Source organism: Calidris pugnax, unplaced genomic scaffold (assembly GCF_001431845.1).
Source record: "Calidris pugnax isolate Ruff unplaced genomic scaffold, ASM143184v1 scaffold129, whole genome shotgun sequence".
In the NCBI taxonomy this organism is placed as follows: Eukaryota; Metazoa; Chordata; class Aves; order Charadriiformes; family Scolopacidae; genus Calidris; species Calidris pugnax.
The window spans coordinates 380,666-407,592 of NW_015090856.1; the positions used below are offsets into that span (position 1 = coordinate 380,666).

At 44.2% G+C, this 26,927-nt stretch overlaps 1 protein-coding gene across 1 annotated transcript in view; it reads right to left on the bottom strand.

Annotated features, from left to right (window-relative positions):
- Positions 1 to 26,927, bottom strand: part of PRDM16 (PR domain containing 16) — a 408,246-nt gene that overhangs the window by 380,659 nt on the left and 660 nt on the right. The gene's annotated exons all lie outside the window — the stretch shown is intronic.

The window sequence follows — 26,927 nt, forward strand, 5'->3', positions numbered from 1 at the left end:
AAGGAAAAAAAAAAAGGAGAAAAAGAAAGAAACCTCAAACAGTTCAAACAGTGTTTCACCAGCATCTCAGTCCTCAAGAGCAAGGAGCCCTTTGTCATCTCTGGGTGACTGACTTGTCCCATGAGCTGGATTTGCACGGGGCATCTGGTGGGAAATCACAGCAAAATTACTCTTCCTGAGCCATGTGGAAGTTCTGCTGTCCTTCACAAAAACTTCTGGCTGTTTTTTGCACCTGCACTGATCACTGCTGTCGAGAAGCACAGACTGTGCAGCCAAGTTGGGAAGTCCAGGAGAGACATCCCACCTAAAGGCAGCGCTCCAGGCCATCAAACAGCCTAGAACCCCTGCTTCTGCAATGACAATCACCTCTTTTCCCAATAAAGCTTTCAAGGTGTAAAGTTGCACTTAAAAAAAAATAAATATCTAAATCTGATTGTCCTTGAAATTATAAAATCTAAAGCTTTCAAGGTATAAAGTTGCACTTAAAAAAATACCTAAATCTGATTGTCCTTGAAATTATAAAATTTAATTGCTTTAGAGGCTAATGTTTTAAGCTGATGTCTATTTTAAAAAATCTCACGATAAGATGCAGCACAGAAATGTTCCCCCTCCACTTCTTATTTTCTGTGCCCTTTTGACCCATTTGTCCTAGCCACCTTTTTTCCCTCTTATTCTCCTTTTGCATCTGGTCGTATTCTGCATCCTCTTTATTCTTATCTTCCATCACTTCAGCTCTTCTCTCTCCAAGTTCTGCAATGCTCTGGCCCAAACCCCACCCCTTCTTTGCCTTCCACTTTCAAAGACCTTTATCTACCTCCTCGCTGAATATTACAAGAGAAAAGCTATTTCCTTCATGGTGCAGCTGCTCTAGATTTAATGCTACTCTTTGCAAAATTTTCATGGACAGCAAAGCTTGTGTTATTTCCAAAAGGTAAATACAGGTTCATACATGTAAGTAACAGAATGATATAGTGCAGGGTGTGTTTGTCTCATGATGCACTTCAACCTTTTTTCCCCTCCTTCCTTACACACTTTTAGAGAACTTGAATACGCAGCATTGCTATGGCAGCAGGCAACAAAAAAAGGTTGTTTTTCCAGAAAACTACAGGAAAAATCAATACAAGCGAGAAGACGGTCAGAAACCTAAACTACTAAGAGGATACTGGAGGAAAAGCATCCCACCACATTAGCATAACAAATTATATTATATAGGATAAAAACAAGATACAATATAATTAACACGGACTTGGCAAAACTCCAGTATGCTGAACTAAATAAATGATTCTGTATTTGTTTTATAGCACAGAGAAGTATTTGTATTGTCATCACAGCACCAAAGGGACAACTCTTTCCTGGAGTAACTCTCCACACCACAGTGCTGCAGTGTTGGCCCTTCAGTTTTAACTCGGACCTTTCAAGCCATGTCCTAAATCCGGCTCGTTTCACTGCTCTCACACCTCCCTCTCCTGCAAAATCACAGAGATGCTGCAGAAACACCGGGGTGAGATGGGGAATCTCCTGGTCTCAGCTCCCCACAGAGCCAGGGCTTTGTCACGGAAGAGCTGGGCAGAGGCTTCCAACAAGAGCTTTGATGGAAAAAGACCCTTCCCAGTTTTTCTCTTTTTTGACCAAAATTGGCCAGCAAACAAACTGAATCTATTTCCATCTTTCCCCCTCCTCACGTTTCCAGTAGCCAAATGGAAAAAGAGAAACTCCGTAACATTTCTTAAAGCAAAAGTTTCCATATGTTTTTCTGACCGGTGTCCAACTACTCACCCTCCCTAAAGACACACACACACAAAAAAAAACAAACCCAAACCCATCTTTTTCAAAGCCTTGTTTTTGAAACCTTCGAAGTTTCTTGTTTTTCAGGGATGAATCTCTCCCAGCTCACCCCCATTTCCCCTTGGGCTCCATCACCCAGCCAGCCCTGGCCGCATTCGTGCCCAGCTCCTGCAGGTCAGGTCTCCTCAAGGCTGTGTGATACCAACCAAGGTAAACTTCCAGGTAATTCCACCACCTCACCACTTCTGTTAATAAACTTCTTGATTCTGACGAACCACATGAAACAGTTTTACCGCAGCAGCAGGAACATTCACCATCACCAGGGAGGGTGGCTGGTCAGGGACACCTTTTTTCCCCTGGGGAAGAGTGAGTTTCTGTGTGAAACTCTGGTTCCAAGTCACCCGGGAGGAGACCTTGATGGTTAGAAAATCACCTCAAAGCAGTTGGGGACAAAGGACAAAACTGAGGATGAGAGGACCTTCAGCATCCTGAACTATATTAATTAATCCAAATTTAAAAGCACCCTGCAAACTCCACCAGACACAAACTCTCTTTTTGTGTTGAGTAGACCCAAAACTTTTGTATTTAAATACAGCTTTTGGAACAACCATTCACAAAACTAATTTGAGACTTTGGGTTGCCATGAGGCAGAAGATAGAACTACATGCAACTCTCCTCATCCAGGCCTAGTATTTATTATGATTTTTTTTTTTTTAGCTCTGCTTTCAGCAAGAGCAAAAGAACACTTTTACCCTTTTAAAGATAAAATATTTATGAAAACTGCTAATCCAAAATTATAGCTTGAAGATAGAAGCTGACGGTCCAAAATAATAGTGGCACTAACCTCATAAAAGGCAAGGTCAAAAGGGAGTATGTTGTGGTTTCCCAGGCTGACCTCCTGTACAGCAAGACTTCCTCAAATTAATTCCTGTTTGGTACATGCAGAACTTTTCGGAGGCTTCCAACCTCAGTGTTTAAATTGTAAGCAATAAACTTCCAAGTCACTGGCAAATTGTCCGAGCGTGGAAACACTGTCCCGGGCAGTTTTGTTTTGGTTTTTTTTTTAAAAAAAAAGCACTCAGCAAATATTTGGCAGAAACTGGTAAAGTTTGTGTTGCTGTTTTCCAGCAAGACATACGAGGTGATCTTTCACATCACTCCTCCAGTCCTACTTACTTTGATTCCTACTTTTTTACCCCCTTTCTTTTAAATAAAGGTTTATATTAAATTGGGTGTTGTCACACCTATTGAATCAGATTTTGCTGTCAGTTAAGTACTTTAAGATGGCATTCACGTCACCTTTTCACTTTCTCTTCATTAAACTAAACAGATTAAGCTTCTGGAGTAAGAGGCAAACTGTTTATTTCTGGGTTTATAGCTGCACGTTTTCATTAGAAATTATGCATGAAGGTTTATGTTACAAAGCAACAAAATGTGTTTTGCGTTGTTCTTTTAGAAACCCGTTTCACAATGAAATCCAGCCCCTAATCATCAGCGGAGAACAGCAAAGCAAGATGTATTATAATCCTCTCTATTTAAATGTTTTAATGAAATTAAATTTGAAGATACTACAGTAGGGTCTTACCCACTGGTCTTGGCTGAAAGAGGGAAGAAGTGAACTGACTTTAAAATGAAACAGGTTTCTCTTCTGACTGACTGAAAGTTACAGGATGTTAGTAGTGAACCAATTAAAACACATCTTAAAACGATAAATACAAACCAAATGTACATTATCAGCATGTTCAGCCTTTTGTTTCTTGGTTCTATTTTGTATCTGCTTATTGCAATCATATGTGTTTTGAAGGAGGGGGAAAATCAAATCATTTTAGGAAATAATAAATAAAGAATTCAGCGGAGGAAACAAAGGAGGGCTGCATTTATTCAAACATAAAATAAACCATGCCTTCAGAGAGTATGTTAAAAAAGAAGCCACAATATTCATGCATCAGTGGAGCTCAGAAATATCTAGAAAATATAAAAAATATCTGTCTCAATCGAGGACGGCGATGTGGCATCTCTAGAATATTCTGCAGAGAGGAAGGAATCGGCTGCACAGATCCTGCCTGTCTGGATCCTCAGTGAAAGATGCCCAGACACAGTCAACAAGGAACCATCATCTTGCCTGCTCTACCTTTTCAGCCTCTCGTTTTGCCAGCTAAGAGCTATTAAACCTAAAGCGTAGCGAATAGGTTGGTATAGGCATTATGCTTCCTCTTTTCCTTCCACAACCCAGTTACCTTCTGGCTTTCAGTCCTACAGGTTTTTACCTCCTCTGGGATTCCACTGGTCCCTTTTCATCCCAGTGCTGGGCTCCCCAGAACCACACCAGCTCCAGGGTATCAGGATCTCACCTGCTTGCCTTCTCCTCCAGACACTGACTTCTTCAGATACATCTCCTCAATCCTTACTATTTCTTTTATCATCTGCAAAGCTGGCAGCCTGACACGTACAGTGTATCTGTTCAACCCGGCATTAAACCCTGAATGCCTCAAGAAGAGCACTGGCAGCCTGACACGTACAGTGTATTGGTTTAAACCCTGGCATTAAACCCTGAATGCCTCAAGAAGAGCTGGGTGAAACTACCCGTCTGAATTTCACTACTGTTTCCACAAGAATATTGACATTTTCCCCTAACACTTAGAGGTCAGTTGTGGAAGAAAATTGTCTTTTCTGTCATGCAGAAGAGTTTTCTACAGTTGCAATGAGAGGAATTAAATATCTATGTGTATAAATATAAAAAAAAAAATTTACACCAACCACAGCCGTTCACTGTTTTCACAGTAAAATATACATAGATATTAGAAGTGAAAACATTTCCCTTTTCACAAGTCCCACGAAACCATTTTTTTCCCTACATTTTTCCTTTCCAGTTTTTGCTTTCCCAAGGCACGATTTTTTAAATTGATCTGTCCCCAATTCCATACCCCAAGTGGATTCTTCTTAATGAAAAACTGTAGAAAGTTTGCACAATTTTTTCATTATTTGAGGGCTGCAGGTAAGTAGCTGCATAGTCCTGTGCTTAGTGGAAGGAAGTATTGAAAATCTCCTTTGCTATTCCTCGTTTCACGGTTTATAACGTGATACTTATAAATACTTTGGTAGCAGATTAAGCTCCAGAGAAATGAAAACATTTAAAAAAGAGCACAAAGCCTGCAAGTGTCCAAATGAGGGACCAGAAACTCTGCTTTAAGCTCCAGGAGGGGGTTTATGAGATGTAGTGCCATGTGCCATACAATACAAGATAAACATCTGTTGTTATTTCAGTAAACTTAAATCAGATGTTAAGCTTTTTCTTCAGGGGGATAGTGGCACAAAGAAAGATTTTATTATTTTTTTTTTTCCCCTCTCTCCTTACCAAGGTGGCCATATCCTATGCCAGGAAGACTGGGAGAAGATTCTGGAGGGGACTTAAATAAATACCGTTAAAGCAATACAGTGGTGATAAAGCCACCTTTTGTAGCCTTTATTGTACCTTAGGCCTTGAACCTTGGATTTCTGCCCAGAAAGACACTTATTAATAAGGAGGCCAATACTGCAATACCGAGGATGAGTTACTACATTCACATACTGAAGAATAAAGCCAAAACCGGATGGCTTTTTGGTGGGCTTTGGACTAAGCCTTCCAAAGCTACCAAGATGACCCCCCCTGCAGGACCCTGAATGAAGGGAAATGCTCAGAAGCCCATGGCCACCTGAAGACATGCCAAGCTTGCCAGGTTGCTGCTCAAGGAAGGGCGCTTTGCCTTCCTCCAGGCTCCAGTCTGTTCCCACCAGTACATTGAGAAGTCTTCTGAGCTTCCAAATGAAAGATGCCCAATCCCTAAACGTGTGCCCCCCCAGATACCAGCTATCCCCCGTGCAGACTGCTCCTTCTGGTAAAGGGTTCTCACCAGGGGAGAGCCTGGAGAATGCTGGATGCATTAGAGCCATGTGCTCTGTCCCAGAGAGGGTTCCACCACCTCTGCTAGAGACCTGGAGCACCTCCTGTGACTCGGGAGGGGACAGGTCCCCCCAACTCCACCCCTGCCACCGGCTTTGGCCATTAGGTGATAATGATGAAACGCATAAGGGAGGTCCTACGCTTACACAGAAGATAAATCAAAATAAGCTAGTGCTGATTTCCCATTGTAAGCCCACGCTGGTTTGCCATCAGGAACATGCTTTGATTAAACAACATCAAATAGTCGGGTTTTATACGCGATACTCCACATTTTTAAATTGTAAGGGATCAGTCTTAATTGCTAACTTTGACAGCTTGTCTACTTTTCTCATTACACGCTGTAAGCTGTGAGGTACAGCTAAGTTAATATTCCAAGCTGTTTCTGTTTGGAACATATTAAAAGGGACCTTCTATCCAAAGCACCAGACAGCATATGGAGTTCAGCTCTCCCAGCCTCGGGCTAGAACTGCTAGGGGTTATGCTGGACCACTGGAGATGTTGTAAAAAGGAAATTTTGCAAGGTACAGTTCCAGGAGCTGGGCTTGCTTGTGTTTCTCTGCACAGTGGTTACCGGCAGCGCAAATGAACCATAGACCAAATGCAGAACTCCGGATAAAGTAACAGTAATCTGCTTTTGTGTCCAATTCCAGATGTATTTCTGTTCAGCTTTTAATTCGGAAATTTTGTGGCGTAAAGCGATTTAACAATGCACTTTTAATGACCCAATATATATATATCTTTTGTTTCATTTTTATTTACCTTAGCAGCGTACTAAAACGTAACCAGCATACTTCAGTTTTTTACATTATAATTAGTGTTTTTATATATGAAAGACAAAGACGCTACTCAGTACAAACACACATCTACTGTGCTGCATTTCCCAAGGCATATAATTTAATACCCAGAACACTAAGTCTCTCTCCATCAAAATTAATATTCCCTTGTTGGGTACAGGCCTTGGTCCATCTGGTAGCCGGGTTTTGGGATCTGTGCGAGGAGAAAACAATGTTTGTTGTTTTTGTAGAGGCACTTCATGTTTTATAAACTCATGAAACTTCACAGAATAATTAAATGTGAAGGTAAGTCAGGGGAGGCAGATGTGCCCCGGAATTAATTAATTAATTCTAGGTGGTGGCTTTTTGTGGTTTCCTTTTTAATAATCATATATTCGATAGGGACAATGTAAGAGAAAAGACTGAGGCTTCTCCCAAAATGAAAGCTGAACCCAGCCCTTCTTAGCACTGTGTGTCGCTTGTTCCACTCTGTTTTCATGATGAAAACCCTCCCCAGCAGCAGGAGGTGACCCCAGGACCAAAGCCAAGATGACCATTGACCACGGGCACAGGGGATACTCAGGACTTGGTGGGGGGACAGTCAGCAAAGCTGCCAGGGCTATGGGGAAAAGTTCAGCATGAAAACAACCAAGATGGAAAAGTCAATGTCCACCTGAACTAACCCATGGACTCTTTGCTTTTCTCCTCAGGACCCCTCTATGGTCTTCGTCTTCACCATCCTCCCTCAACGCTGCAGAATCGTTCTGCATTCCCTAAATTTGGAGTGAGGAAGCCTAGAGGTGGGAAGCAGAGATGGCCCCACAGAAGAGAACTCTGGTTCCCAGTTCCTCCAGGCTGCAGGTTCAGGCTTTCACTCCCCATCCGTAAGGGTTTGGCCATCTACAGTTTTAATCCTGTGCAACATTTATGGAACATTCCTTCCCTCCTCCTCCAAAGCAAGTGCAAATACTGTTTGGCAGCGAGGAACTACCCACAAGGAAAGAGTTCCTCAGAGCAGTTGCACCAGGACTTGAACTAACCATAACATAACATGTCTGAATAATACTGTGAAAAATACATAAAATATGTTATGGCATTAAAAGTTTAAACACCATAAATCTTCAGCGTGCTATTTACTGGGCTGAGAAGGTGATAGAAACAACATTCTGAAGTGGAATGAGAAAAGAAAAGACCATGTAGCACAGAGGCCAGAGCGTGGCAAAACCCCCCGGGGACCTGGCTAAAAACACAGCTTTAAAGGAAAGCCCTGGCTGGTAGAGTTTACCTCAGCCCTGCGAACACACACCTTCACAGCAAACTGCTCAGTTAATGCTCTGGCAAAAGATTTTAGAGAAACTTTCCAAAAGAGATAAGAATTTAGAAGAGAAGAAAAAAAAAAATCAGGGTCCCTGCTCCCTCGGTGCTACGGAAGCCCTCCATCACAAACCAGGGGCTGAGGGGGGAGATGACACAGAAAACCAGGATTAAAATTGCCAGCTACAAGCTTTGCTCCAAAATCACCCAATTTTAATACAAATTCAGAGTTCAAATTTAAATCCAAAAAAACCACTTTGTCAATTTTCAAGTTGGAACCTCGCTAGAGCATCGGATTGGTTTGAGCTTCTTCCTACATACACGGTTATGGCTCTCAGGCTCTGCATTACAGTTCAGCAAATACAGTATTTAAGTCATTACTGCAAAAAATATTTAAACAAGCATCTGCAAATTTTGCAAACTGTTGGTCCAGACCACGGGCAAGTTATACAGGGGCTGTGACTGCAGAGAAATGGGTCGCTTGTTTCTCTTTTCTGGAGGGCTGGGTAGGGTGCTTGATTTTTTATTTTTTCTTTTTTTTTTAGTGGATGGTGGCATATGCAAACTTTTAATGAGACATCACTAGGACCTTGACTTGTTTGCTCCTTGGACCGGGTAATTTGTAGGAAGCCCTGTCAAACTGTAAAATCATTTTCTTCCCACAGCTCCAGTTCCCTTTACTCTCTCAGCAAACGCTGTTTGCCCGTGAAACAAATTATGATTTGTATAATAAATGCTGTTATGGATCAGAGCTCCACGTACAAAACCTAGAGACCTGGTCCTGACCAGTGTCACTACCCCGACATTTAGCTTAACACATCGTACACGGGGACCACAGACTAGTCCTCCTGCAAACTAACTTTATTTCAGTTCTAATTCAGAACAAATTCAATTTTCATCTGTAACTGTGAACTTTTCTAGCTTTTGTAGCTTCAAGTCAGCTCATTAACATTACTTAGACATCGTTTTTATAGTTGAATTATACTATGTTTATACTGTGGAATTCCATTACTTAATTGCTTCACTACTGGAAATTTCAGTGGGGTTCTCATTTTTCGCATAAATCTTGAGAATAAACATGTTTCTGTATTTCTCTTACTTAATTAAGTGCATATTTCATAAAAATAGCCAACATAGACAAATTAAGCAAAGCATCATTTGTTTAATCAAATGGGAAACTCATGCCGCATGTAAATGGGGGAAACTTCAAAAGCTTTGGCATCGGCTTCCGCTCGCTGCCGGAGAGCCGGGATTCCTCCAAACCACCCAAAACTCTCCAGCCCACAAAAAACCTGCACTGGGAATCTCTCACACGGAGCTCTCACAAAGGAGCCTGCCCCAAAGCACCTAAAACCATGAACCAGGTCCCTGCCCCGGATTCAGTTCAGGTTTGTTTTCTTAGGGCTTTTATCTAGATAAAGCGTAGAAGAGGCATTTGGTTCATTGTAGGGGTGGGTTTGGGGTTGGTTGGTTTTGGGGGTTTTTTTTGGTGGTGGTTTTTTCCCCTTACGTAGAAAAATCAGTACGTAGCCAAGTGACTCTGGGTGATGGGACTTTGATAAGAATCCATCAGTAGCACCCAGGGAAAATACTACAGCACCTTCCCCTCTCCCAGAGTGAACAGAAAACAGATATTCTTGCAATGAAGGAGAGAAGCAAGAAATGAAACCGAGAAAGAACAGGAATAAACGTCTGACTTTTAGGTCAATGGTGGGATTATTTTTTTCTTTCGACAATTTGCTTCCTCTTCTGTACAGGAGTTTTCACAGCTAATACGTTTGTTTTGAAGTTTAACAAGGGATAAAAGAATGCCTTAAAATCAACAATTACTAACATTTTAACGGCTAATTTGGATGACATGAGCAAAGGAAAAGAGCAGACACTTAAAAAAGAAAAAAAAAAAAAAGACAGATTTGTTCCCACCAAAAGGTGAAAGTTCTCATCTCATTTTAGCCACTCATTCATTTGAATTCTACCTTCTCTTCTTACATATCCTTACAGTGAGTAGGTCAAGGTACAGGGATAGAAATTGGGCATTTTCTGCAACTGCAAAGTAACTCTCAGAATTCATTTCCCTTACAGTCAGAGTTTTGCCTTCTAAAGCTGGTATCTGTTGACATCCCAGCTGTCCCTGTCCTACAAAGCCAGTTTGACATCGTCTATTTATCACATCGTGCAGAGACCGTGGCTAAAATCCCAGTATTTGGCTCACAAGACCTCCTTTTGCCAAAACCTGCTCCTACAATAATCGTGTGGGCAGAATTCCTTCAGAAATAATCTTTAAACTAAAGATGCTCTGGGCGAGCACTGAACTAGGAGGCCTTTCCAGCTCCTGCTCCTGGAGGTGGTGGAATCACACCCTGGGAGTCAGCGCCCTGCGTTTGGGACTTACACATGTTTTGGCTGAAAAGTCCTATTTTGAGCAACTTTTTCAACTCAAAACATCAGAACCACTTTGAAATTATCACCTGCCTTGGCAAGGAGGCAGCAGCCAAACGGGACGAGCATCTGGATTTGGCATCTGTGTCAGCCCCAGGAGCTGGCACCGGGTGCCCAGCCTCGCTCCTCCCTCTCTGAAACCCAGCCAGACCCTCCCTTCCCAAACGAGACCAGCCCGAGCAGCGACATTCCCTTCCACGGGGGTCCCCCAGGAACCGGGTGATTTATGGAAACCGGTTACGCACGCTTGGAGCCTGGGCTAAATAATAATCGATAATTTATCAATATTTTTAATATGACATTATGGACTCCGATTTTTCTTCCACAGAGGCATCTGTAGTGCTATAAATAACCTCCCACCACACCAGAGAAAGCTCCATCCACAGGGCTGACCTCTGAAAGGAAGGTCTGCTCAGATGCAGCCTCCTGGGAATTACAGCCCAAAATCCCAGTGGAAAGGCTGGATTGAGGAAGATGCTTTCACCAGACAGTTTCACGTAATGCAGCACAGGAAAAAAAATTAAAAAATAAAAAATAAAAAAACGCCAAGACTGTATTTTGACCCTGTTTTGATAATAAGAACTTCCTGACACATGCACATGTCACAATATCCCTTTCTTCTGAAGAGCCCTGCTATTTCCACCTGATGCCAGTGTCAGTAATGCAGGGAATGGGGCTCCAATAGATGGAAGAATCCATCCTGACCAGGGCTTGGGCTGGCTGGGGGGGTACCCAGTGCTGAGAACTGCCTTCTCCAGACACCGTGGTGTGACAGGAAGAGAAAATACCCTGTCTCAACCAAGATGGCATCAGAAAAGGACTCGATCCTACCGGCATGTGCCTCAAACAGCAATTGTCCCCACCTTTTAATATCTGAGGTGCTACAAAGCTTGTAGCAAAGGATCTCAGCATTTCCATGTCACCACTGGAGAGAAAGACGAAGAGGAATAATGATATTTTTGAGGTGTTTGTCTTAACAAGAACCACTTCTTGGTTCCAAGGGACAAAACTACCCACTGAAGTGACAGCTGTCATCCAAAGGGAATCCAAAGCCCAACATCTCTCTCATACAGATACACAAAATTCTGTTGATTTTTTCCTTTTCTGAATGCCAGCAGAAGAGCTCCCCCCCAGCCCAGTATAGCACAGGCTGTGAGATCAGCACACACTTATACCACGTGTTTCTGTGTACAAACTTGGGCACAACAACCAAAATTATCACAATTAAGGGACTAGAAATGAAAATTTCAATTCTAGAGGACAGAAAAAAAAAATTGTTTCACTTTAATCCGAATGACTTAGCTCATGCATTTCAAAAATCTAGTTTGGTTTTTAGATGTATGTTTATTTAGTTTTAAGACTGAAGCTACCAGCGAGAACAAACAATCCTGAATCTCCCAGCCCAGTTTTGGAGGGTCTAAGGTCACAACGATTTCAGTTGCATTTGAAAACAGACAATGCTTCCCAACACAGTTTTACATTGTTTAAAACATAAACCAGCGATAGGATTTGGAAGTCAGATAAGAAAGGGTACTGAGAAAGATTGGGCCAAAAAAAAAGTGTCTACGTAATACAGAGAAAAATCGCGTGCATAAAATAGCTATTTTGAGAGCAGTGCCTTTTTCTCCATCCCCTCCCTTATCTTTATTCTCCCTGCTCTCTTGAGAGCGAGAAATAGGCAGGTGGGAAAACAGAGCACCATAAGCTCAGGCTCCATTACACAAATGTTTCCCTCCAAGCATAACTTTACCCTTGTAAATAATGCCACTTGCTCCGAAATACGTATTTGCTGAAGAGTTTCAGGGGTGAAATTAAAACTGCAGTCATCAAAATATTCTCCCTGCTTCACACACTGTGGGTATTTTTTGGAGACATCATCCCAGCAACTCCCATCCCTCAGGAAAATGAGGATCCCTCATCTCAGACTCAAGTCCACTTATCTACAACAGCCCATATTTACCATCATTAAACTACCTGAAGGCAGAAAACCTTATCAGAAGTGCCTAATGATACTTTCTGGTACTAAAAACTTCTCCTTTGGCTCTGACACCTTGCATTAAAAATTTTGTTCTTCATCATCTGTAGTTATAAAATCTAATACACAATCTAACAGCATAGTGAATTTTTGCCCTACAATACCAAAAAATCACAAAAGGTGATAGGATGAACCAGCGGATGCACTGCTGAGTTTTTCCCTTTCTTGACAAAATAGAAGCTAGACAAAATTAGCTCCAAGACAGTTCCCAGACGTGTCCATCCACAGCAGGAGCAACTCTTCTGCCACAGCCATGGCCCGGCAGGGTGCCATCTGCTGCAGACCTCAGCCTGGCCCACCATCTCTTTTCATTAGCTCTTGGTATATGATGACCATCCTACTACCACCTTTCCACATGGGAAATGGAGCACCAGAGAGTACAGCATTTCCAGTTGGATGCCAACGTGCCAACTTTGATATCATACTGCCATTCACTGGGATTCACTCCGTGCCATAATGCCATGTTCTGCTGCTAATAGACATTTCTTCTCCCTGAGATACGATTCACAATGGACTTTAAGACTTTAGAAACTGAGACATGAAAAACCCCAACGCTTTCAAATTTACCTCGTGTATTCTTAGTGATATCTATGCTACGAAACCTTTTCTCACATCCCAAAGCAAGGGGGATTTCATTGCTCAAGTGTCTTTCTGCAGTTGGTAGGATGGTTTTTTTACAGTAGGCTGCCTTAAAGACAAAAGGACACCACTTATCTATACAAAAGGGACTCTTTTCTAAGAATACTGTATTATCTGAAATAGCCCCTAACTTACATTTACCAAAAGAACATTACTATATGGTGCATTTTAAAGGGAATACTATGCATAATAAAAGTTTTCTTTCCAGCAGGTTAGGTTGCTTCCTACACGTGTGTGCGGCGAGCAGCGCGATGCAGCAGCGCAGAGGGGATTTATTCCAGGCTGGCACATGCCTGCAATGAAACCTTGATACTTCTTGTCAACCCCAAAATGCTTAACGTGTTGGCACAGAGATGCCTTTAATCTCATTTCACGTGTAAAGCCTTCTCCCCTTAAAAATAAAATAAAAAAAAAAAGAGCTCTTCCTCATACAGAAACCATCCGCAGCGCGGAAAGTAGCCAGTGGCTGTGGCTTTCAAAGCAAACCCAGAAGTATTATTCCATTTTCCGCTGAATAAAAGTATTGAGGTTTCTTTGTCGGAGAGAAGCGAGGCGGGATTCCTTTATCCCCCTGCCCTTTTGCGCTCACAATGCCATACTCTGTTTGGTGGGCCAAGGAGGGGTGTCTCCCGAGAGATCCCAACAGGATTCAGTCCTCTGGTAATGGACTCCTAATACTTACTAGAACCATCAGCCTCCTCCACGTTTCTCTTTGAACGAGGGTAGTCTGTCAGGGGTGGAAAGCAATTTAAAACCACTGGTAAAGAGAGAGCTTAGGTAGAGAAGAAAGAACGATTTCTTATCCAGGCTGCCAATAGAGAAGACCCAGGTGGCATGGCCGAGGGGGATCCCAAAGCCCTACCTCCAGCCCAGAATTAGCAGATGAGATTCAGTAACAAACTGTGGCTTTTAGCAGCTCAGCGCAGCCTTCGGAGGGTGACGATTAACACCTCTGCTGGGGGGAAGAGGAGAGGAGGAGAGGGGAGTCGGAGCCTGGGGGGGTTTGGGATGCTGATGTTTCCTGCCAGGAGAGGAGAGGTTGCTGCAGGACGGGCACTTCAGAAAGGGTGGCAGCATCGGGGGTCTGCCCAAAGAAACCCCATAAAATAAGTGCCATAGGTACCTGTGTGTGTGAGGAGACCCAGGCAGGGTAAGCCACAAGATGATGTGGCACACTCAGTCTTGAGACGTGGTCATTAAGGGAGTTTGTAGACCCTGCTGGGGCTGGTTTCTGGACACAAAGAGGGCAGACCCAGCCACCTCACTTTTTGAATTATTTTTTCAATCTGGCTCTTTGCTGTTGGGCCATATCAGAGAGGTGGGTCCACGTATACCCTCCGAGAACTGCCCCCTTCTAGTTCATTTCTCATCCCCACTGAAACTGAATTCTTGTTGCCCTGTTGTCTCTATGGAGAATAAGAGCCATTTGTATAAGAAACAATCAAAGTTTTAGAAATAAAGCATGCTCTCAGGCAAAAACAAACGGAAAGGGTCTGCTTTCACCAAACAACTGTGATTTAAAAACATCTACGCACAGAGATGTGTTTTAAAGCATTATCTTTGGACAGGAAACATCCCAGACTTCAGTACATAAAATTTAGGGTTCTTCTAATACCTTTAAGTGTGTGTGGGGGAAACGTAATCTGTTTTGATAACTCTTGACATTAAACAGTGATAAATAATTAAATATGTTTAACTGTTTCATTAACTAAAGATAGATAGATAGAGAGCGCTCCATAGATAGAATATAGATCAAAAAGATTGAGACTGGCTGTAAATTCCCCTGATGTTTTATGACACCATTTGTATTCTGTCACTCACTAGCTTTATGTATAGTCCAAGCTGTGAACTGAATACCCCATTCAGAAAGCCACTCACTCTGCATGTTATTGCAATTTAATATTTTCACACACAGACACATCATTATCTTGGAACCTGACACTGCAAGGAGAATTCAGTAATTTTTCAAGAGTGCTTTTTTTTTTTTTCCCCTGTTCTAATGTGAGCACCGAGACACAAGATTGATCTAAATGACCGCTCTTCCAATATTTAGTCTCGAGACAGATAGATCAGCAGGTAGATATTTGTCTGTGTTTTCAGGGATTCTTCTCATTTCAAACACGTGTGATGGAATTTCACTGAAAGAACTAAAAAGAAAGATCAAGAATCTGTCATTATCAACAAGAAGAATACCCCTTACATAGTTACAGCTTGTGACTGTGAACTAGATATACATATAATGTATATATATTGACAGGGAAGTCCTCAAAGCTGTCTCTTCAGTCTTCAGCTACTGAAATGTGACCACAGGATAGGATTATTCCACTTCTGCTGGGATTCTGAAGGGCCAGTAAATATACATTCCTCTAGGGCTGTTTGAGAAGAATCAGGCATACAACTCTTCAAGTTACAGGTGGAAAAAACCCCACATTTGTTTATGGATATTTTAAAAGCCAGGCCACATCAGAAAAAGGACTTTAGAAGTAGAGACAAAGGCACTCTGATTTCATCTGAGGAAATAGCTGTATCTCACACCAGACTCTTGGTAGCTAATCATTAGCGAGCGTTACATACAAACTCAGATATAAGTAAAAAAAATCTTTATATGCAAATAGCATTGATGTCCCAAGGAGCTCAGTGCCTTGAGGGCCTGCTCCAAAGTTCAACGAAGTCAATGGGAAGGCCACCATGAACTTCAGCGGGTTCCTGCTTCCGAGCAGCAAGGCTGCAAAGCTGCTTCTTGCCAGAAAGTGTCCAGCTACAGCAAAGGTTCCCTTCCCACAGTGAGCAGCTACGTGAGGTTTAAGGCACACTTTCATGGCAGAATTAATATTTCCTGGTCTTGAGTTAGACTTGAACCTCATTTTGCCCCAAGTTACACCCTCGGTGTTTTCCTTAGGAAAGAGGAGGAGGGTTCCAAACCAAAGCCACACTCCAGAAATCTTCCATGGATTTTTGTTTCCTTCTCTTCCCCCCATTTATTTCCATTTATTAAAGCACTGGCTCGTTTGGTAAGTGATGGGGGAAGTGGAGGTAGGGAGGACAGGGATGACCGTTTCTCCGAGCTCCGTGTTGGGTTTCCAGGTGTGGATTTGGGTGGAATTACTGACCTGTGGGAACCTCACCTTCCCCAGCCCGGCCGAGCAGGTCCTTCCTGCCACCCCTGTCATGCTCAGAAGCAAAATTCACCAACATAAAGTGAGTCACCCAGATACCACAGCCATAGACGTGCAGAAGAGACGCTCAATAGAATTAATTCTGTGGTAGGACATTTCTCCTCTTAACGCCTCAAGACTTATTTTACAAACTGCTTAATAGTGGTACTTTGGGAAAAAAAAAAACCCACCCAGTTACTGTCCGTTGGGTAAAAATAGATTTATAGATAGGTGTTAAACGCCAGCTCCTTTCCTGGTCTGCTGGAACAGACAGCGCTATTACGAAAATCAATATTTAGCAAAGGTATTGACTCGGGGATCATACACGAAACTTTCTGATTATGGCTGGAGGCGACGCGTGTGATGCTCTGCACCGAGCCTCTGTGTCCCTTCAGGACAGGGATATCTACACATTCACTGAAGAATGAGTCAAAAATGCCTTTATCTGAAGCGGGAGTTTAAAAGTAATGACTAAGTTTAAAGAGGAAATGAAAATACATATTTTGAAGCAGGTAGGTCTATAACAGCCCCATCACCCACCTGCCTGTCTGAAAAGCAACAGAGAATGCAGAAGTGCATCTGCTGAGGTGCATTTAACAGGTTGAGATCCAATTTTCTTCACAGGTGTGCGCTTTTTTATATATATAAAAATACAGAATAATAATAAACCACCCACAATAAACAATTTGAGGAAGCACAGGAATTTACCTAACTGGCCACAACTGCACCAATATTATACTTGTCTGGGAAGTCACGCTTCTCCAAAAACCTGGGGAAGCATTGGTAGCTCTTCGGGCAGTTCCTTAAGGACACATCCCTGAAGGTCACTTGGGTTCCTGGGGTCCGAGCAACTGCTAAATCCCTCCTTGAGAGATACTACCATGAACTGAAAATGAAGAACCACCTTCTGTTCTAAGCTTTATCTGGATAAATACTTGAAGAGTATTCTAGCAGGAGGAATTTAAGAACTCCCAAAGTAACAAAGATCTGTTTTTTATTCATTATATATGGGATATATGAGCAGAACTGTTTCGGAGCAGAGAGCTTTTCAAAGTTCTCCATGAGGTATCAACTGCTTTTTAAATGACTATTGTGCCATGTAGGGATTTAAATTTATTTTATTCCTATGTGATAATTCTAAAATAAAATATATGATCACTTGCAAGTTGTGCGTGTTCTTTATTTCACATTTATGTAATAAAATATAAAATGAAACCAGTCCTTTTCTATAAACAGAAAAAAATGGTAAAACAATTTTATACTACACGAACTTCAAGCACAGGCATTTAAAAATTAATTTACGTGATTGAGCCCAAAAGGTCCATTCACTGTGAAATAAAAAACACTAAGTACTATCCTGAAAGCAAAGAAAATGCCAGACTACATGTAAACAAAACCATTTTTATAAGCATCTGAGACAGAATAAAAGATTTTTAACCAAATCTAAAACTTGCAAAAAAAAAAAGAAAAAAACCTCTGGTCCAGTAAATTCAGCAAAAATGTCCCAACGACCTCAGTGGGAGTTGGAACGAACACAAAGATCATTAACGAGACTCTTTATCTAGAAATCACAAAGGCAGGTATATATATCCCTCCTATTTTACAGACGAAATATCTGAGGGTAAATTATTTGCTTAAGCTGGTAAAGTTAGTTCCTCAGCTTAGCAAAAAACATAATTCATGGTTGGGTTTTTTTTTTTGCCTCGCAGACTGATCTCTCCTCAACTAATCTCGCTTCAATACACTCCCAGTTTGGTGGATTTTTTTTTTGTTTTAATAATAGCAGGAGAGGACCCCACCCCCAGTTCCGAGGCTGCACACTTCTACAACTTTTCCATGTTCTGAGCAAGACTTCACATCCAACTTTCCCTATTTCCTCATGGCCAAAGAATTGTACACTCAGAGTGTGATGATGCCGGGCTGAGAGAATAAATACAGGTGCTAAATATCAGCCTCCGTGGTGGAGCAGGGATGGCCCCAGCCTGGTCCTCTGCCCAAACCCCAGGTGAAGCTGCTCTGCCAGGAAGGTTTCCATCACAATGAGGGAAGAGTCTCTCTTTCTCCATCCCATCCCTTCTCCCTGCATCCCACGGAGCCACGGGATGGGGTCTCCAGAGCAGGGCACGGATGGTCACCTCTGCCACCCAGGCAGGACACCAAAAGGTCCCATCCCCACCCTGGCTACGTGGGTCTCCTGCCCTCCTCCAGACCCACTTGCTTCCCCAGCCTGAGTAGGAAAACCATATTTCCCTCCTTTAATCCCCCTGAAGTGATTTTATATCGAGTAGGAAATAAAGCTGGGTTGTGCTTTATTTTTTTTTTTTCCCCTGTAATACCAATAAAACAATAACTCCATATCACCTCTACCAAAACACCGCCGCTATAAAGTTAAAGATATGGAAAAGAAAATTAACTACTGTTTATGACAGAGGTGGGAGGAGGGAAGGAGAAAAAAAAGAAGCAAGCAGCACAGTGCATGCAAGGGAACAGATGGCTTATGTCCAATACGGCCCATCTTCTGTATATTACTTCTTTGGAAAGGAAGTCCTTGCCACTCCAGAAAATAGCAATCTGTCTAAAATATGCCGGGGTTATATAATTGATCATTCCAGAAGTTAAAGGGAAAAAAAAAAACCAACCTACAGTTCTCCATCAGATATTGATCTGCAGACGCTAAAAGTGGATCCCTTTAAACCAGCTACATACCAATATTTGTATATTTTATGCACATATGCATGAAATCTCTTGGGTCATGTCCTCAGCTGGTGAAAATTAGTTTCATTGATGTTGATACTGATTTACATGAGTTGAGGATCTGGCCTCTCATTTAAAAAATAAAATAAAATAAAATCCTGATTTTTGACAGTTTAACACAGACACAGCTTCCACAGACACATGTGTTCTGCTCAGCATTATTCACCAATTACAGATGAATTTAAACCAATACTGGGTGCGCTTACATAGGAAAGAACCACGCATTAACAAAAACAGTAAAGAACAGTCCTGTGGCAAAATCGTGGTATCTAAAAAACACCTTGTCTAATGAAGTGCAGGAAATAGAGTTGGGACTGAGAGTTCTGCCCCCCCACACTGGAGTGGGACCCTCCTGAGCCCCGGGGGGGGCTCTGCACCGCGGGAGATGGGCTGGATGTGGCCCTTGCCACAACCTCACGGAATCCCAACAGAAAATAAGTCTCAAAAACATAGTGGGAGAGGGGTGAGAGGGATATGGGCACCCTCCCCTCCTTCCCTCCCGCCCCCAGGAGACCAAAGGAAAACTCAGAGCTGCTGTGAGACGCCGCACACCGGGGAGCGCGTAGAGAAAAGCCAGTAGAAGGGGGAGGTGGTATTGGGAATTACTAAATTCTTATTCAAAAATTTGAAATTTTAGGCTGCGCTGCCAGGAATAACTGTTCCTTCCACTCATCTTCCCAAACGCTGGGCTCATGAACCGGCACAAGCAAATTTGGTTGAAAAAAAAGAAAAAAAAAAATCACAGAGGGAAATGTGCTTCACTGGGTCCCACCAGCCCATCCTCAAACTGGGGAGCGTCAGACAGACAGGCGGGGATTTTCTGCAGGGGAAGCAAGCTATGAATCACTCAATAAAACATACATGCGATAATGAATAGCCAACCTTCTTTGGTGGTGATAAGATATTTTAACTAAAAACATCAGGGCATGTTTAAAAAATGATTACAAATTATTTTAACAGTGTATTTGCAGAGGGTTATAAAAACAGCTATAATATTTTTGTCTTGGATTCTAGAATTACCAGTGTGACAGCTAATGCAGTAATGATTTGTTTCAAATGCCAGTGTTTAAGCTGTATAAAGCTGATTTTATACATTTTTCCAGTAGGCCGCATTGTAGTTAATGAAATTAAACACACCAATCGCATTTGTCCCCAGGGGATGAGGAACTGAACACGCCACTGGTTTATTTTTTTATTAAAATAAATTGCAGCCAGCAAGATGGACTAATTGCATACAGAATTGAAAAAGAAACATTCCATTGATATAATTAAGCCAATTTTCATGGACAAAAACAGTTATAGTGGATATAAAATAAGCAGAGCATTCACTACAGTTTGACTTCTCCCCACCCTCTGCATTTCGTACAGAACATTAACTATTAAACAAATATGTATCTCAAAACGGGCTGACAGCGTTATCTAATAATGATGGCTAAATTGATCCCAATAACCGACGCCGGGGCATTGTGTCTCATAGCTTTGGTGAGGGAGTTCCTAAGCCAAAAAAAACAGACCGGCCAAAAAAAAAAACCAAAAAACCCCTACCACATCAAAATATTACCTTAAAGCAAAACCACCTGAAAGATGTAAAACTATCAAGACGAAAAAAAATAAATCACCGCCCAGTTTATTTGCCTCTGACACTTCACCCCAAACGCTGGGGCAGTCGCTCCTCGGGTCCAGCCTCCCCCAGTTCTGCCCAAAGTGTTCCAAAAAGCGAGTGGTTAAGAGAAGATGAAGTCTTTCCACACCAGCTCAGCAGAGCCCAAGATTTACCGTGATAGAAGCATTATTCTGTGGCCTACTGGAAATAATTTGGCTGTCTCACTCCATTTTCAGCTGGAAAATGTCTCCCCAAGAGGGCCGGTGGCCTTGTTTGCAGTACAGGAGTGGGTTTGGTGCCACAAAAAAAACCCAAAAAAACCTGCTTTACTAACTTTTTGTCATAAATCTGGGTGAAGAACATCTTTGGGGTGACAGGAGGAAGAGAAACTCTCCTTTCTCCCACTGTCCTGCACACTTGCTGAACAGAACAACTGGGAACTCTGCACAAAAAACCACTTTACTCCATAAAAAAAAAAAGAGTTCAGATTCTTGCCCTACCTACAGACATCACGACCTTTACTGCAGGGAAATTTCTTTCCAATTATTTAAAAAAAAAAAAAAAAAGCAAGTAGCTTATCCTGGGTATGAGCATTCTGGAGCACGAAGTAGTACACTTATTCCAGGGATGAAAGTCATATTTCATTTTTATTAGCAAAGAGGGTCACATCATTCACTGAACGAAGAGAAGGAAAAAAAAACCTCTCCAGGACAGGGACACTCTGTTACAGATTTGGACGCCACATAACGCACAACCTACTGCAATAAAAATAAAAATAAACAGCCCATGAGTAGGTAGCGGTGATGCATGAAAATCCATTAAGAAAATAAAAGAAATAATAAGGTCATAGATCTTTTCCACTACGGCATCCCTGACCTGAAATTCCTCCAGAAAGGAAAAAAAAAAAAAAAAAAAAAAGGGAGCATATTTAAGATCAGAAAACACAGCAGTAATTTTGGTGTGGAATGCTGTGGAGTCCTGACATATCAACAGGCTGTTATCCAGAGAGTGGAAACAAATGTGTTTGCACATATCCTTCAGATGTCTTCCCTCTTAACTGCCAGTGGACATCGCATGTGTATGTATTTATCAATATGCTGGTTACTTACCCCTACAGGATTAAAAATCCCTTTTGGGAAACAGGCACGAGAAAAAATCATTACTCAGCTCAGATTTTTGACGCTTTCAGTTAGCGTTCAGAATTGCGCGAGTTTATCATTTAAATAATCTCTAACTGGAAAAAAAAAAATAAATCCAAAACCAAACCATATCCAGTAATAGTGGGAGAGCCCCCAAGTTGTGGAAACAAAGCCTGGGCTCGCCCTGGCCCACAGAGAGCACGCACGGGCTCGGATGCCATCAGCCTTGTGCTGCAGAAGAGGCCTAGGTTGTAAATGTAGATTATTTTTTTTTCTTCCACTAAACAATTTCATACAGCAGAAGTTTACGACAATAGTGGGCAAAAAAAAAAATAAATAAACAGAACGCAAATTTTAAAATTTTACAGTTAGAGGGGAAAAAATGGGTTCTTTTCCTGCTCCTGTCACCAGGGATCCTCCGGCATCACATCGCACGCGCTGCCGCGGAGCCCCCACCGCCCTCCCCACCGTCAGGGTGGCTACTGAGCCCCACCTCACCAATGTTTGCAAACTTCTCCAGCCCTTTGTCTTTGAAGCACTATATTAAACGGCGCAGAGCTTTTATAAAATATATAAGCCCTAATAACCGTCGCCGTAATAACAATAATAACGCTTTTCACTCAGTAGGGCCTTTCTGCCTGAGGATCTCGGGGCGCTTTACACACTCTACGAAGGCAGCAGCGTTGCAGAAGGGCATTTCTCTCCTCAACACAAGATTCCCTTCAGGTGTGTGTGTGTGTTCCCGGGGGATCCTGTCTGGGGGCAGGTGTAATCCCTGCGCGGCGGCAGCCGGAGCGTTCCTCCGGCACCGGTCATGGACCGGTTACATCCGACCAAGGAGCCGGGGTATTATTACAGTGAGGAGCAGCGATGAATTACACTGCTCCCCGTGTTGTGAAATCCAAGCTCCTGCCGTGCATTTTGCCCAGAAGGGAGTGGAGATTTTTGTGTGGCTCAGGTACGCCCGGGCTCTCTCCCCTCCGAGGGGGCAGAATCCTGCCCCTTTTCAAAGTCTTATTAGACCAGTAACGTGTGACCAAACACTGGCTGGTGTCTCTCTGCACGGGGAACAGAGGAGCAATTCTTTTCTCTTTCTGACCTGTGTCTCCATCAGGTATTTTTAATAGCAACTTTTAGAAATATGCTCGTTTTCATTTCCCCCCCAGCTCATTGAAGACCTAATTTGCTATTGTTGAACTTGAACTCATAGGGCAGTTCCAATGCAGAGTCTAAAAATAAGGGCAGCTTTTTATTTGTTGTTAAACAAAGTTTTTTAAAATGCAAGTCACAGTTCCTGCACGTAAGGTGCTGGTTCCTGACCATCCCCTACCTGGGGTTGTACTGTGCGTTACAGTATGTGCTCCCTGTGGGTCCAACAGACAGGGTTTGCATCCCCAGGGTGTTTTTATGGGATGCAGGAATTCAGTTAAATGGGAATAACGCACCGTTCGGGATGCACTTTTTTTTAATAAAGTGCCGTGTATCCCCGCACACGCGAACGCCCCGTGATGCCACACACACACGTGGGTGAAACACCCCCCGCACTTCGGGTACCCACAGCCCCGGCACCCACGGGCACCCACTGCCCTCCGGGCCAAAAATTCAGCCCCCGATTGCTCCGTCTTCGGTTCAAGCCCTTTGGCACCTCCAAGCTGGGAGCCCGCGGGCAAGTTCAAAGCGTCTCCCCCGTCAAACATGCAGCTCCTTCCTCCCGGTTGCCAAGTCCCTTCCCGGGGCGAGGGAGAAGGAAGCGCTTTGCAGTTATTCCCTCTGCCCTTTCTCAAATAAATCAGGCGAGTGAATCGATAAATTATATTTGTAGAATTTGAAATATTATTTTTTCTTTTTTTTTTTCTTTTTTAAGACTAAACCGATCTTAAATCCTTGGTAATTTTTGTTGAAGCGCTAATTACACATCACCTTAATTAGCGGATCAACCCACCCCCCCCAAAGTGAATCGATAAATTATATTTGTAGAATTTGAAATATTATTTTTTCTTTTTTTTTTTCTTTTTTAAGACTAAACCGATCTTAAATCCTTGGTAATTTTTGTTGAAGCGCTAATTACACATCACCTTAATTAGCGGATCAACCCACCCCCCCCCACCACCACCATCACCACCACCACCAATTCCCTGCCCGGCATCCCTAATTGCCTAATTGAAGAGATCCGGGGCAGGGCGGGGGAGGGTGAAGCGGCGGCGACTGGGACCCAGCACCGGGGGCCTCCGCTCCGGCCCGCACCTGCGGAGCTCTGCGCGGGGCTCCGCGCACACGGGCGCGGTGTTTCGGGCCGCAGACGGCAGCGCGGTTCCTGGCTGCCTTTTCCGCGGCGTCCCGGGGGTTGTTTGTCCGGTCGGGGCAGGGACAGGGCAGAGGAGACGGCAGGCTCAGAGATGTAAAAAAAAAATATATGTATAATAAAAAATTTAAAAATACCTAAAAAGCCCGAAACCGCCATAAATTTTCGCCCTCCGCGTGTTCCGACATCGGAACCCTCTGCTCAAGCGGGGTCGCACGCCGAGGAGCGGGACCGGGACTCCAGCCCCCGCCGCTCTCCCGCTCCCTTCTCCCTCCCCATCAGCCCTAATTTCCCCATCAGCACTAATTAAAAGCCGGCAGCGAGCGGGAAGCCGGTCCCCGGGCCGGGGAGGGGGTCCCGGGGCCGGACTCTCCACCGACTCCCGGTCTCTCCATCCCGCCCGGGAGGACGCGGCAGCTCCGGCTGAAAACTCAGGCTCCAAACTTTGACTTTGTCATATTCCCAATAAAGACCAGTAAGCGGGACAGGCAGGAACGTTGGGGCAGCCTTTTCCAGGCGCCGACATTTATTCCCAACCTGAGATCTCCCCCAAATTCCCATTCCCTCCCGCGTGGGTGGGAGCTCTGTCCCTTCTCTGATAACCTGAGGCAGGGAATTCAAAGGGGAACGAATTTGTTTTAACCGTGCAGCGCCGAACCCCGTCCTTTGCCGCTTCTCCACCTTCTCCCCAGTACAAAGGAGACCCTCAGCTATTGCAGAATTTCTCCCCAGTCCCCAATATTTTATTTTCTCGCTCAAAGAGACGACCCACTGACGGCTGGGGCACGGCATGGCCTTCTCCTACCTGCCCGCTCCAGCAGAACCCCCTGCCCTCCGAGCCCCCCAAATAGTGCCGGGCACCGGGCACCGTCCTCCGGGCCCCCTCATGAACTGAAGACCCCTAAGGGGTGCGGGGGGGGGCGCTCACCTGGAGCACCCACGGGGTGATCTCCTGATTTACAGCCGTGGCTAAAGACCCCCACCCCCGAGAGGGGAGCGAGAAAACGAGCGAGGACCATTCCCATCCCTAGTTCAGCTCCGCCGCCTCCGGTACCTGCCCTTCTCCCGGGGAACCGGGGTAAAATTCCCAAAAATTTGGCTTTAACCCCCACCCCGGCGCGCACACACACGCGTCCATCCCTTTCCCAAGCCAGGTAAGCGAGCCGAATTCCCAAAGGAGCCTCACATCTGCTTAAAATATTGTCCAATGAAATGAAATTCTACAACAAGCCCGTGGTTTTAATACACTGCGCACACCTCGGCGGCCGCGGAGCCCGTACGCGGGATGTGTGCGGGCATCCAGCGCGGGGAGCGCACCCGGAGCCCCCCGAATGCGGGCGGGGAGGTGTGCTCGGGCAGGGACGGCGGGATTTCGTGCCCTAAAACTCAAGTTCTCACCACCTTCGCCGTGTAAACACAGCGAGATCCACACACTCCTGTCCGTGTTTAATCTGTTTTGCAAATAAATACTCCTGGGATAGTGAAACCTTAGATTCGGACTACTGTTTTGAACTGTGATCCCTAAAAAATCCTCAGCTGAAACCCCATAAACCGTTGGGCCTTGTATTGTATTAAACACCTGATTTTAATCAGGGCTCAACCTCTCCAACAGGAGCTTCCTCCAGCCCGTGGTCGCGGCGCTGGCTCGGCCAGGGGAGCCCTCGGAGCCGCTGCTGCGGGGGGAGCGCTCCCTCCCAGGCGCGGGGGTCCCCCCGCATCTCCCCAGCGCTTCAGAGGGCACAGGCACTGGAGAGAAGAAAAAAAAAAAAAAAAAAGACCTCTTAGTCCTCAAGCGGCAGAAGCTTAATTTACCGCTGCCGAGCCGGGGGAGCTCACCGTGGGGGAGGCCGGCGCAAATTGCGCCGCTCGCACTGGGCGCCCAGCTGCAAAAACGCAGCCCCTGCGCTGGGCACAAGGGCACCCAGCTGCAAACAAAAAAAAAAAAAAAAAAAAGGACTAAAAAAATCCAAAACAAAAAAAATTACGATGCCTTTTGCAAACGCGAAAAGAAAGAGAAGAAGGGGGGAAAAATAAAATAAAAGGGAAAAATTTTAAAAAAAATAAATATTCCACTCCATTCAACCTCGCTTTCACAGCCAAGAGAGCTCTAAAAATTACTCTTCTCCTTAACGACCTAAAACAATAAGTACTGACTTTAAAAAAAAAGTTATTATTTGAACGGGGATGTTGTTAAACATATATTTATTGGGGGAAAAAATGAAAAATAATTTTAAATCCCAGGATTAATTGAAAGACAACTTCCCGAATGGCGTGGCGGCGATGGGGTGACGATGTGGATGGGGGTGACCGTGAACCGCGTTCCTGCGCACGGAGCGGAGTTGGCCGCGGCGAGGAAGGTGCCGGGGTGTCACCCGAAGGCAGGGACGGGGCTTTGGGGGGGGGGGACACCCCACCGGGGCTCCCTGTGAGGGCCCCGGGAAGGCAAATTGTGGGGCCTTGGGGGTCGCCGTCGTGTCGTGCGGGGGGATGCGGGCGCGGGGCGCTCCGCCACCGCGGGACTGGCGACCGCCGGCAAACTCGGTGACAAAGCCGGTTTATTTTTTAAGCTAAACGGGGTCTGCTCCGCCGGGCAGGGTCTTGGGGAGCCCTCTGTGTGTGTGTGTGTGTGTGTGTCCCCACACACCCCCGGGGCGGGGGGGACCCGCCGCTTTCCCCGGGAGCACAGACCCGCAACAAGAAATCCCCGCTGACCTTGAGGAGTTGGAAAAAGCTCCCGAATAACGAACTTGAATTACAAAATAAACCTCGGAGCCCACGTGCGAGCCCTTTGCCTTCTCTCCCGCCGCCCCGGACCCCTCGCCACACTCTCCTCTTGTGAAAATCCAGCCTAAAAACCATTCGAAAGACAGAAGGGGAAAAGGGTCCGGTGGAAGACGGAGGCGGAAAAAAAGCTGCGCGAGACTTACGAGCTGCAATTCCACCCCCAAAGTAAATTTTAAAAAATTAAAAATTAAAAAAAAAAATAGAAAACCAACCGAAATGTCAATCTTTAGAAAGCTGGCAGCGCCCGACAAGCCCCACCCCCGGC